Source organism: Wyeomyia smithii, chromosome 2 (assembly GCF_029784165.1).
Source record: "Wyeomyia smithii strain HCP4-BCI-WySm-NY-G18 chromosome 2, ASM2978416v1, whole genome shotgun sequence".
NCBI lineage: Eukaryota > Metazoa > Arthropoda > Insecta > Diptera > Culicidae > Wyeomyia > Wyeomyia smithii.
Genome location: NC_073695.1, coordinates 66,641,727 through 66,655,772, shown reverse-complemented (window position 1 = coordinate 66,655,772; position 14,046 = coordinate 66,641,727).

The window sequence follows — 14,046 nt, the reverse complement described above, 5'->3', positions numbered from 1 at the left end:
TGCTAATAAATCAATTACTAGCTACAATTACATCTTAGATCGACCTAACGTGGAGCGTAGACGCGCAGCGCACGCTTATGTTATCAACCTAAAACATTCCATTACAAGCACACACAGAAATAACCCACTTGTTTCCTTTTGTTTAGGTTTTACCAAAAAAAAAATTAGGCGCAATTTTTAAACAATCATGAGTATCGCAACATTTCCGTGCACACTTTACATTTAATTTTTTTCATAAAAAAAAATTAACCAATGTTATTTCATCTGTACCCAACGGGTGCAACACCTCAATAGCTGTAATCTAGAGCTGTATTATCATCGCTACAACTCAGTCCGGCTGAGCAGTATCAGAAGTGTGGAACTAAATTCGTATCCCCTCACAAATGCTTCACCTATTGTACGGTGTAACTTCTGATAGAGAAGGTTTAATCGAAAATTTGGACCCGAATTCAATGTTTTACCAACTGTGTTGCAACGGTTTCTCGAGGCTGTCATGCTTTAATTTCACTTTGAAGTGCAACGACTTTGTAAATAGGGCGCGGTACCAAAAGTACTAAACTAGCAAAAAGGTTTCAAAAATGTGGGCTTCTGTCGGAGCAGTTTAAAGCTTGGACTCAAGAGCTGCTATTGTTTTTAAATTCTATTAAAGATAGGCTTAAGGTATTCGATGTTTCGGTCTGACTATCACTGCAATCATAGATAAATTAGTATTGATTACCGGTAGCCGAAAAATGTAGCGTCACTAATCGGCAATCGCCAATCGATGAGGTAGATTAACGCAATTCTTGTCACAGTGTTGCCTAGTATAGTTTGGAGGCAGCTATTTAAACCAAATGTTCACAGAATGTACCTATGCTGCGTGTTCATTAGGGTGGGACAAACAATAAATTCCAGCTCCCATGCACTTTTCGTGCTTCTTATGGGTCCTATAACAACCGTGTAACTCTTCAGATCGATCGATGGAACTATATATTTGCGCCCGATTTTTTAAGTTTTCATAAGATTTTATATGGAAAAATCTACTTTTTCAAAACTTATTCTCTAGAGATGTCCAGTTGGCTCCTAAATATATATCAATACATGATATTTGTAGGAAATTTTCCTGGGAAAAACTCTTCTGAAGACCGTAATCCGTATCCAGCTTTCCACGACCAATAATGACGGATAGATTTGACATATAATAGAGGTTGTCTAACTACTAGTTCAATAGAAATTTCCTCCGAACTGAAACTAGTACAATGAAACTTTTTATTGAACTAGTTCTAGTTCAATGGAAATATTCATTGAACTAGAAATAATCAAAGAGAGATGAGCAGTGAAAGAAAACCGAAATTAATCTTAATCCACCTAGCGGTCGGACCCAGCGTTTCTCATTCAAACTTACTACAGTCGTCGTTCGATAACTGCAACATGTTTACATTGCCGTTCGATAATTGCAACACTTTTTTTTTTCTTCACACAACATTTATCTGACACGGCACAATACAAATTAATGTTTTACGGATCCAATTAAATCTAATGCCTTATGGTCTAAAATATCTTATAAGCTAAAGGCAAATTCTTTACCCTCGCTGCCGACTACGAGCTGAAATTAAATCTAATACTAAAACTAACATGTTTTTTTTATCCGAGATTCGTTTCGCTGTTAGATTGGCACCTTGATGCTCTTCAAGTAGCTATAAACATGTAGCATGTATGGCAAGATTCGCTTAGCGAGAATATCACGAACTGGCACATAGGGCTGTATTCCTCGGGCCCTGAGGGTATCCAAAGATAGAGATCTGGCGCCGCAGAATTCAGCACACACCCAAACCACGTGTTCAATGTCTTGATACCCCAATCCACAAACGCAATGATTACTGCTCGCCAGCCCAATACGCAAGAGATGTGCATCTAGCCCGTAGTGGTTGGACATAATCCGAGACATCATGCGAATGAAATCACGTCCTACATCCAACCCCCGAAACCAAGGTTTGGTGGTTTGGTCCCCAGTTCTCCCTTATCCCACGAGGCCTGCCAGTTGATAAGTGTACTCTGACGTGAAAATCTTAATTCATTGTTGGCAATTGGTCTGTTATAAATATCACCGTTTGTTGCGCCCACCTTAGCCAAAGTGTCCGCTTTCTCATTGCCCGGAATGGAACAATGAGAAGGGACCCACACTAAGGTAATCTGAGAAGATTTTTCGGATAAAGCACTCAGATGTTCCCGTATTTTCCCCAGGAAATACGGAGAGTGCCTTACATCCTTCATCGATCGGAGAGCCTCAATAGACTGAGACTGTCCGTAAAGATGAAGTAATGGTCCGTGGGCATTGTTTCAATAATCCCTAAGGTATACTGAATTGCAGCCAATTCTGCGACGTAAACAGAAGCAGGATTATCGTGTAGGAGGCGGTTAAATTATTGTTGAAGATACCGAAGCCAGACCCGTTGAGGAGTGATCCATCAGTATAAAACGCATTGTCGCAGTTGATGTTTTTATATTTGTTATAAAATATTTTAGGGATCTGCTGCACGCGTAAATGATCCGGGATTCCACGAGTTTCTTCCATCATGGATGTATCGAAAAACACAGTAGAAACAGAAGTATCTGATAAGTTGACACGATTGGAGGTGTATGAGGAAGGATTTATACTTTGAGACATGTGATTGAAATACACAGTCATGAAACGGGTTTGAGAATTAAGTTTACCTAGCCTATCAACATTTTCAATTACCAAGGGGCTCAAAACCTCACATTTGATGAAAATACGAGTAGTCAGATCCCAAAAGCGGTCTTTTAATGGGAGAACGCCCGCCGAAACTTCCAAACTCATCGTATGGGTTGAATGCATGCAACCTAAGGCAATACGCAAACAACGATACTGCAATCGTTCCAGCTTGATTAAATTGGTGTTTGCAGCGGAGCGGAAGCAGAAACACCCGTACTCAAGCACCGACAATATCGTTGTCTAGTAAAGCCTTATGAGGTCTCCTGGGTGGGCGCCCCACCATGATCCAGTAATTGTCCGGAGAAAATTTACTTGCTGTTGACATTTTTTCATCAAATACCGAACGTGACATCCCCAGGTGCCTTTCGAATCGAACCAGACACCAAAATATTTAGATACCAAAACTTGAGAAATCGTTTCACCCATTAACTGTAAGTGGAGCTGAGCAGGCTCACGCTTCCTAGAAAAAACTACTGTCTCAGTCTTCTCCGGTCTTCTCGTGCATAAATTTGCCAGACATGCGTCAATGTCATTCACATAAAAATTGTAAAGAAGGGGGCCATCGCCATGCGTAAAATGCATATGCTTTTCGGACAACAAATTATGCAAAAAATTGTTCAAAATTGGAGAAAATCCTTATCAGTGAAGTTTGCCCGAAAGAATGCCAATAGAAACGGAATTAAAAGCCCCCTTAATGTCCAAGAACACAGATGCCATTTGTTCTTTGCGAGCATAGGCTAGCTGAATATCTGTAGAAAGCAACGCAAGACAATCATTCGTCCCTTTGGCACGGCGGAAGCCAAATTGAGTATCCGATAGTAGACCGTTTGATTCGACCCAATGGTCTAAACGACGGAGTATCATTTTTCCATCAATTTCCGGATACAGGATAGCATTGCAATCGGCCTATAAGGGTTGTGATTAGAAGCTGGTTTTCCCGGTTTTTGGATGGCGATCACCTTCACTTGCCTCCAACCCTGTGGTACAATATTTTGCTCCAGGAACTTATTGAACAAGTTCAACAAGCGCCACTTGGCAGTGCCGGGTAGATTCTTCAATAAGTTGAATTTGATTCTATGTAGCCCAGGTGCGTTATTGTTACAGGACAGGAGGGCAACTGAAAATTCTGCCATCGTAAAAGGTGATTCTATCGCGTCGTGGCCCGGAGACGTATCGCGAACAAAGTTTTGCGCAGGAACAGAGTCCGGACATACTTTCCTGGCAAAATCAAATATCCACCGACTTGAAGATTCCTCGCTTTCGTTGACCGTTATACGATTTCGCATTCTTCGGGCTGTGTTCCAAAGAGTGCTCATCGATGTCTCCCTCGACGTTTCGTTTACGAACCGGCGCCAATATCCGCGTTTCTTTGCTTGGACCAAGCTTTCAAACTTGGTCTCAAGCTCCAAATACCGCTTAAAGTCGTCGGGTTTACCTATTACCCAAAAGAAGGCCTTAAACGCGTCGGATTTTTCCGTGTAGACATCGGAGCACTCTTTGTCCCACCACGGAGTGGGAGGCCGTTCTTTGATCGTCACGCCGGGATATTTCTTCGTTCGGCGTCGAGAATCAAACCCACGAGGAGGTTGTATTCTTCAAGTGGTGGGTGATGTTGAATCGTCTCGACAGCTTCTGATATCATTTCCTCGTATAATTTCCAATCGATATTCCGTGTGAGGTCATACGGAATATCAACTGATCGCGTGCGAGTTGGACCATTATCAATTGAAATTTGAATAGGCAAATGATCGCTACCGTGGGGATCAAGGACTACCTTCCATATGCAATCCAACCGTAGCGATGTTGAACATAAAGATAAATTTAATGCACTGGGGCGCGCTGGAGGTTTCGGAACGCGTGTCATATCCCCGTTGTTTAATATTGTCATGTCGAAGTCGTCGCAGAGGTTATAGATCAAAGAGGAACGGTTATCATTAGAAAGGGAACCCCAAGCCACGCCGTGAGAGTTAAAATCTCCCAAAATCAAACGTGGCGAGGGAAGAAGTTCTATTAAATCAAAGAGTAGCCGTTGCCCTACCTGTGCTCTGGGAGGAATATATATTGAGGCAATACAAAGCTCTTTACCTTGTATTGTCATTTGACATGCGACAGCTTCGACGCCTGGGACCGAGGGAATGTTAATACGATAGAAAGAATAGCTCTTCTTAATCCCTAGAAGTACTCCTTCGTAAGGGGTGTCTCCGTCACGGCGAATTATGCTAAAATCATGGAAGTTAAGATCTGAATGAATCAATTTTGGGGATGATACTTCTAAAATTCCACTGTAAAATACAGATAGAATCTTTCAACTTAGCCGATGAATTAGCCATCGAAGGATACGATCGCTGCAAGTAGGGGCCATTTAGCAGTCAACTGCTTCAAAAATGTTTTTACTGTTGGTATAAATGTCAGCAGAAGACTTTTAAGAGGATCAGTTATGTTAAAATTTTCAAAAATCCAGTCCACAATATCTGAAAACTTCAGCAGTCCAGATTCTGGCTGAATCTTGGACGAAAAAGAAGGAACAGTTGGGTTTTTTGATGTTCCTGGAAGTGCCGGAAACTCCTTATTTGAATTCAATTTTGCCAATCCCGGAGGAGTTTGCTTCGGATTTTCTACAGCACTTCTTAGTTTCTTAGTATCAGTCACTTTAGATGGAGACCTTCTCTGTCCTTTCCTAGGAAGCCTAGGAGAAGAAAGGTTTTTCCTCTTCCTAGATTTCCCGGGTTCAACAAAAGAAGGTTCCCCAACTGAATCGTCAGAATCAGACTCAACGGATGACAAGACCTCAAAGAGATTCGGGGAAACCAATTTGGTGGCAGTGGCCTCTTTGAGCATTTCTGCGAAAGTGCGCTTAGAGCGCTCTTTCAGAGACCGCTTGGTCTTGTCTTGGCGCTGTTTGTACGCGGAACATGCAGACAGCTCATGCGGAGTTTGCCCACAATAGAGGCACTTTTCAGCGACCTTATTACAGGCGTCATCCGCATGTTGCTCTCCGCACTTGCCACAACGTGCTTTATTGCCACAGTGGGAGGCCGTATGGCCCAACTGTTTGCACTTGAGGCAATTCATTACCCGCGGTACAAACAAGCGCACGGGCAGACGCACCTTGTCCACGAGCACATAGCTCGGCAGAGCAGACCCGGCGAAAGTCACGCGAAAAGAGTCTGATGGGGTGTAAGTTTTTACACCCTTGTCGAACGATACTGAATGTAATTGCTTACATTCAAGTATCTTGGCTGGTTGAAGGCTAGAATCCTTGAACAGGCCTTTTCCAGCCTTCAACAGGTCCTCGACGGTCAGACTCGATTCGCCTACCACACCGTCAATCTCTACTATGCAAGCTGGAATGTACACGTGGTACTCCCGCGTGAGGAGCTCACAAGCAGCAATCTCGTTTGCTTGCTTGAAGTCAGACACCAAAACACGCAGCTTATTCGTGCGTACTTTCGTTATTTCAGTCACGGCTGAAAACCGTGCCAGATCCCTACAAATTTGCATTGTGTTCAATGCTTCAACTTTCGGCCGGAAAAATACAGCCCCAATACCAGCTTTGCCCTCCGGATACTCCTTCAGCCGATGGGTAAATTCCTGCGGGGTTCCAATTTTAACCCTTGGAACTTTGTATCCGGGAGGCCTAGGCGGTGGAACGAGCGGGTTTTAATCCCCGCTTTCGGTCATGCCACCATCGTCGTCCATGTTGGACGCGTGAGCCACACACGCAAAATGCCAGTTAACAAATAATATTGTAGAAAAAAAACAAGAAATAGTTGAAGAGGTTGTTTATGAGACACGACCGCAGAGTTAACGTAGAATACGACAGCCTGTCTTATATCATTGTATTTCTTGGAATAGGTTTGGGAATACACTCAGTTGGGGTCAATAAATGTAATTTCTCTCAGCTACATATGACGCTTACCTCTATAGCCGGCACTGGCAACGACAATGAACAACAGCAGAAGCTTTGTGCAGCTATGCGGTTTCATTTGCTGCCGTATCCAAAACAAGAATGAAATTGAATTGTTTTGAGGCTGTCTTTTGTATCAAGTTGCACTGAGATATCTTATTTTAGACAGTGGCTACGAATAGGCTATAGACGAGGGCAAATAGTGCATTTCCCCATCTATAATCGCTATACTACTAGCCTATACTACTATAGGCTAGTAGCTATACTACTAGCCACACACGCTATTTAACAAGCCGCACACGCTATAAACAAGCACAGACACGCTATAGACATGCACACGCTATATAGCTAGCCACGCACGCTATATAGCAAGCCACGCACGCTAGCCACACACGCTATATAGCAAGCCACATACGCTATATAGCAAGCCACGCACGCTATATATCAAGCCACTCACGCTATATAGCAAGCCACGCAAGATGTATAGCAAGCCATGCACGCTAGCAAACTATATAACAAGCCACGCACGCTAGCCACACGCTATATAGCAAACCACACGCTATATAGCAAACCACACGCTATATAGCAAGCCACGCACGCTATATAGCAAGCCTCGCACGCTAGCCACACACGCTGTATAGCAAGCCACACACGCTATATAACAAGCCATACACGCTATAAAGCAAGCCACACACCTTATATAGCTAGCGACACACGTGTATAGATATTCACACACGTTATTTGCACACATCCTATAGATACATATACGCTGGATGATGGTGGCTTCTCAAACAACCTGGCGGTGCCTCTTTCAGTTTCGGGTTGTATTCACCCAACGATATCTGAATTGGATTACCGCTTGTGGGGTCCAACTCAAATCGAAGGGGAGCTGAACTGAAAGAGGTAGGAACTGCAGCTAACCACTACCACCGCCGCTGTTTCCCGCTGTTGATCCACTTCGCCTACTGCCATCGGTGTTGGTGTCCGCTGCTGCTGCCTGCTGCTAGTGAACTTCTTGCTTGAGGAGAAACAATCTCTTATATAGCACTAAGAAAGCATTCCCGGCTAACTAGGTACTCCATTTTGTCGTCCTTTTTAGGAAAAGGCAGCGAGCGACCAATCAAAAGTCGACATTTGTGTTTCGACAATGTTCAACAATTTTCAATAGTACATTTGTTCGAACAATCAGATTACAATTTTCTTCATTTGTACGGGTGCTTAAATGGTTTTTCAATCGATTGCGGCAAAAATAACAGAAATCGGTTGAAAACTGACTGAGTTTAAAACGTTTGAAATTGGACAATTTTCGTGACGCTCCCGATGTTTTCGGTTTTTAAATTGGGTCCCTGTATATGTTGCCGTAAGACGTATTCTACGTCAAAAAAAAACTACTTAGCTTATGCAGCCGCTCTCCTCCACAATCAGCGCACGGGCGATGCCGATCTTGCCTTGCTGCTTCCTTCCTTGGTTGTCCGATCGACCAATACAGCCAAACGGCCGTGCGCCGGGTACCGAATTTCTTCAGGCAGCGACACAACGCACGGGCTATTGTTGACTTCTTCTTCTTTTTGCTGTCTTCAACAGCGACGACGGCAACGAGCAGCAGAGCACAATGCACGGTGACCTTGAGACGGATTACTGGTCGGCACTATCGAGATCGAAATAAAATTGCGACCGAACACGACGAGAGCACAACTCGGAATGATACATGATGAACTGCAACACTTGACACATTCCAAAATTTAGAGGGGGGTCCGTCACTACTATTTTTGTTCTCAATGATGTCGAAATGTATTTTTTCAATGGAAAAAATAGCAGAAAACTAAAACAAGCAAGCTTTTCGATTAATCAATTTGATATCCATATTTCCGCATCATAATTTATGCGTTTTAGTAACTACTTTACATAACCAATATGTAGGCCAAGATAGAATTCATTACTACAATAGACCATTTTACGAGACGTTTCTGAACTCAATTCATGAATGAAATTTTGATAGAAAGCTCGGAACCGCTGACATAACGCAAAAAAAAGCAACATCAATGTCAGCAGGATCGGTGACACCTGTCAGTTCCTAAAATCGGTCTATTTAACGCAAGGTCACAAAATATTGTTTGTGTTCTACTATGCACTGCCTCGCTGAGTAGTGAAAGCTAGTCAAACAATACACAAGGGATTTTTTTTTCTCTTATAATAATTACGGAAAGTGAACCACATAACATGGTGATTTTGCTTCATTGATTGATAGTGGAGATCTATAATCTCCCATCTAGAATAAAGAGACAACAAGTGAACGAAATCGGAAAAAAAATCGAGAAAAATGAAAAAGTCCTTTTGAAATGTTTCTAGAGATTCAACAATTCTCGCGTAATTTTTCAAAAAGAACCTATCTAACATTGAGAGACTCTCTTTGTTTATTTTCTCTTTGATCAAAAACTATGTTATATTTTCCATATTTCATAACACTCAATGCATAGTAAGCAAGACAGTATTACAATCTCTCGATTAAGGGGAAGAAAGCTTGGAAAATATTCATAATGACGACGTAATTAACGAAACAAAGTGAGAGAGGAGAGAATCTGTCATTGTTACTTAGGTCCTTTTGAAAAATTACGCGATAATTTTCATTTTCGAATGCATTTAGAATCCCCCCGCGAGATCTGTAACTTCAATGTCAAATATGACTTTGACATCAGATTTGACAGATTGCTGTCCGATAACTGCAAAGTTGTTGCAGTTATCGGTCATGCGGTTAAAAAGCGTTGCAATTAAAAGACTTGCAGTTATCGAACGGCGACTGTATTTGGAAAAATAGATTTACATGAACGCTTCAATCCAATAAAGGTATATTCACTCTTTGGGTTCTAAAATATTGATGTTGTAATTGAAGTATAAAATATGAAATTTGACGTAATGTTAGTGCTTAAGAAAAAGCGAAATAGAAGAAATGACTCTTAATTTCGAACAATTTAATCACGAGCGATACCGGGAACGTTCAAATAGCACGATACCACATATAAATCATGTTGAGGCCATATATATATATATATATATATATATATATATATATATATATATATATATATATATATATATATATATATATATATATATATATATATATATATATATGAGGTATAGTTTTAAATAGTATTTGTATCTCTTTTCTTTCCAAAACTCTTGAACCACATATCAACTTGTTATGAAGTTTGTTATTAGTAAGTTTGAAAGATTACTCGTTCATATGACACTAGTTATGTTCAAATAAGTCGTGTAATCGGAATATATATATATAGTTTCGTAAGCTGTCAGTGGTCACGCACACGCCAAACGCAAGTTACTAAAACTGTCTTCTTTCCTAGCAAACTATGAACCTGACGTACACCAAAGTTTGTTATTTTTTTATGTGTAGCAACTACAAGTTACCATTGATTGCGTTTAGTCCTCTACACACCTCCTCTCGCCTGATACGGACCCATTGAAGAGTAAGGAAATCAGAGTGAACTGAGTTTTAACTTTCTTAGGCACACGTGTTATGATTCGCACATGGCTAAATGTTCTGATCCAGTTGCATCGACAAAAACCGCCAAAAATATAATGCTTCGCTGGAGACAGAGGAAGATGATTTCGGAATGTAAAAGGAACGTAGTGTCATAAATATTCAGCATGTGCCAGATATTTGAAATTAACCAAACCACTATCAGTTGATTATGAACGTCAATCTATAGTAACATATCCAATTAGTCCTGTAAATCATACAGCTTCATCAAAATTAGGTTGTTAAGTGATGGCATAAGACAGTATACGACTATGAAAATGTCAACAATGTCAATGTACATGATGGGTTATTTGAAACAAGAGATCCAACGTAATCCTTCAACTATATTCCGACGTTCAAACTGTATGGTTAAAGCGATAATTCATCTGCTGATATGTAAAAATATCACCAGTCAATACGTTATTAAATAATAAGAAATTATGTCATTGCTTCATAAATACAGATACAGTATAAGCTTACACTATTTGTCATTACTTTGAAACATGATGTCAAATTTGAATAACGGTTTTTATTTTCGATGTTTGAAATATCACCATATAGTTTTCGATTTTTCTAAAATCCAACATAGGTACTATCCTACAGAAACCAAGCATTTGATTTGTTCAAAAAAAAGGAACAAGACAGAATCCAAAATCGACGTAGAAAACCGCTTAAATTCCGAAATTCGCGTAGAAAACTTAATTTGCTAAAGGTTTTTAACCATTCTTGCTGAACATCAAGGAAAAATATAAAACGAACGATCCTCAGACATTCTAAATAAGCGTTTTTAAAATGAAATGCCACTAAAAAAAGCCGCGACAAAAACGACTATTCTGAAAAATCTGCGTAGAATCCGAAATGCGCATAAAAACGCGTTAATTTCGAAATCTGCGTAAAAAGACCTTAGTGTATTTTCCGTTGAAAACCTTATTCACATTAGAGGCTTACACCACACATTTCTGGTTTCAAACCAGAAACAAGGGAAAGCGGGGACAGGCTTTTCATATGCGAAATTGATAATGTGTGAGGTTATACCGGAGTATTACAGAGTGATTTGAACTGCCCAATAATGATTAAGAGACGTCAGTACCCAGTTATTCTAGGGTTTGCCATGACTATTATAAAGTATGGAGGCAAACTTTTGCCCGAGTGAATAATTTCTGGAGTAGTTCAGTATCGTAGACAACTATTTTGCAAATTGTTATGTTTTTCTCAATCACATTTGTTTTTGTTTGTTTTGTAAGTTTTACTTGAAATGTATCATCAATTGAAAAATTGAATTCTTATTTAAATTATACAGCTTAAACGAAAGTTAATAAATCATTAGAATTTTTTTCGAAAATGGTTAAATAAAGGAAAAAATGTTCTGTGCAGTGGTTCGTATGGGAGGCAAGATATTCGTTCGTCTTCAAATAAACGATTAATCCAAGCATTTTCATGATACACTAAGAGAAGGATGTTTCTCACAGTTGAGGTTAACATTTGAGTTTCAAATTGGCGTTGATCATCTGCATCGAATTGTCGAATCGTCAAAGTTGAATCTCGATTCCAAACTAGATTTTTTGAAAAAGCATGATGCTTTTAGAATAAATACCAGTATTTGTAGTGAGTCCAAGTAATAATCCAACTTGCATTTTTGAAGTGGCTAGCCACTACGGGTCAACTAGTACTTGAGATAATAGACTTTCGTTATTTTAACAATTTAATACATAACGGTTGTTTAGGTTCGATTATAATCAAATGAAAAGGGAACGTATAGGGCAGCTAAACTTTAAACCACATGTTCAATCATAATTCATCAGTTAACCCTTAACTAACCCGTTCATCTGATATCAATATTGTTCAAATCGGTTGTGTAGTTTGTAAGATAATGAAGTTTCATGATTTTCACATGTCGATACATTACAGACAAAGTTACAGTCCGATTACAGTAAAATTCAATAGGGTGGCAGCAAGACCTTTCATTTGACATTAATTTTGTGGAAATCGGTTCAACCATCTCTGAGAAAAGTGAGTGAGTTTAGGAAGTCTTCGAAATGTGTTTCTTTTCATAACTGAATTTCATATTTTCAAACATAACAGGCAAAGTAATAATCCGTTTGCAATAAAAATCGCTAGGATCTTATGGGGTAACAAGACCTTCCATATGACACTGATTTGATGAAAATCGGTTCAGCCATCTCTGAGAAACATGAGTGAGATTAAATAGTCTCCAGAACACGTTTCTTTCCATAACTTTGAACCACAAGTTCAATCTTCATGAAATTCAAAAGTTAAGGATTTTTTATGTAGCCAGTTCATTTGAAATTAAATTTGTTCAAATCATTTTTGTAGTTTCTGAGATATTGATGTTTCGTGATTTTTACATTTTGATACATAACCTCTAAACTAGTAATCCGATTACAATAAAATTCAATAGGGTCTTATGGGGCAACTAGACCTTTCATTTGCAATTAATTTCATTGAAATCGGTTCAGCCATCTCTGAGAAAATCGAGTGAGATTGGGAGAGCGTTACACACACATATATACAGAAAATGCTCAGCTCGTCGAACTGAGTCGAGTGATATACGACATTCGGCCCTTTTGAGCACTTTTATACCTTTAGTTTTTGTAGTGATTACTATACCTTTCTAGGAGAAAGGCAAAAACTAGTTAACGACTAATGTTAAAAGTGAACTACATTTACATAAAAAATAACTTCATGACACAATTAATTTTTGTAAGAAATTTGTTTTCTGACTGTTTTTATAAATTTATGTAAATGATCTTGGAATTTAAAATGACGTTCCTTAACGCAGTTGCTCTTATTAATATTATTCCCTACGTTTCCCCCTAATTTGACAAGTAGGTTTGAATTCCTACGAATGATAAGTCCTAATTGTGAAAGCAAACAAATCCTAACAATTAAAATTACAAATTTCTAACAGTGTTGAGAAGTCACCATTTGTGATTGGACACACATACTCATTATTTACTAATGTTTATCATGAATACTTAAGCTACTAACAAATCCCCCCTTTAAAAAAAATTCCCTTCGTTTCTGAGGTGCATTCGTGTACCGTTCAGTATGAGTTTTTAAAACAGAAATGTTACACAGAAGCAAGAATCCAACCTCAAACACCATTCTAAATCCAGATGACTACTTTTGGCTAGTACAATACCAAGTTTGAATTATGTTGAGGCCACATATTTAGACCGATCAATTTCATTTCTTTCCATAACTTTCGAACCGCATATCAAATTGTTATGAAATTTATTACTTTTAAGTTTGAGAGACAACCCTTACAATTTATTACACAACGATCGGAATAACCAAATGAAAAGGGAACGTATAGGACAGCCAAACCTTTCATTTGACACTAAGATTGTTGAAATATGTCCAGCCATCTTTGGGAAAACGAGTGAATTTGAATAGTTCTCGGAACATATTTCTTTTCACAACTTTTGAACCACATGTTCGATCATTATAAAATTCATTAGTTAACCCTTTCCCGCTCATGGTAACTCTAAAGCACCAAAAATTATAATCATCATATCTTGACATAAAATAGTTTGTTGTGCTTACGATTGTTCCATAAACTTTTATATGCTGCCTCAGAGCATCACTGGGCATTTTCTTCAAAATACTACAGTTGACAGTAATTTTAGTCAGTCTACAAAGGGTTCAGCTTGAATTTTCTCGTGAAGCTATACATTTTAATGATAAACCTTGTGAGCGGGAGAGGGTTAACCCCTAACAAGCCCGTTCATTTGATACCAGAATTTTTCAAATCGGTTGTGTAGTTTCTGAGGTAATGAAGTTTTGTGAGTTTCTCATTTTGATACATTACAGACATAGTTACAGTCCGATTACAATAAAATTTCATAGGGTGTTATAAGGCAGCTA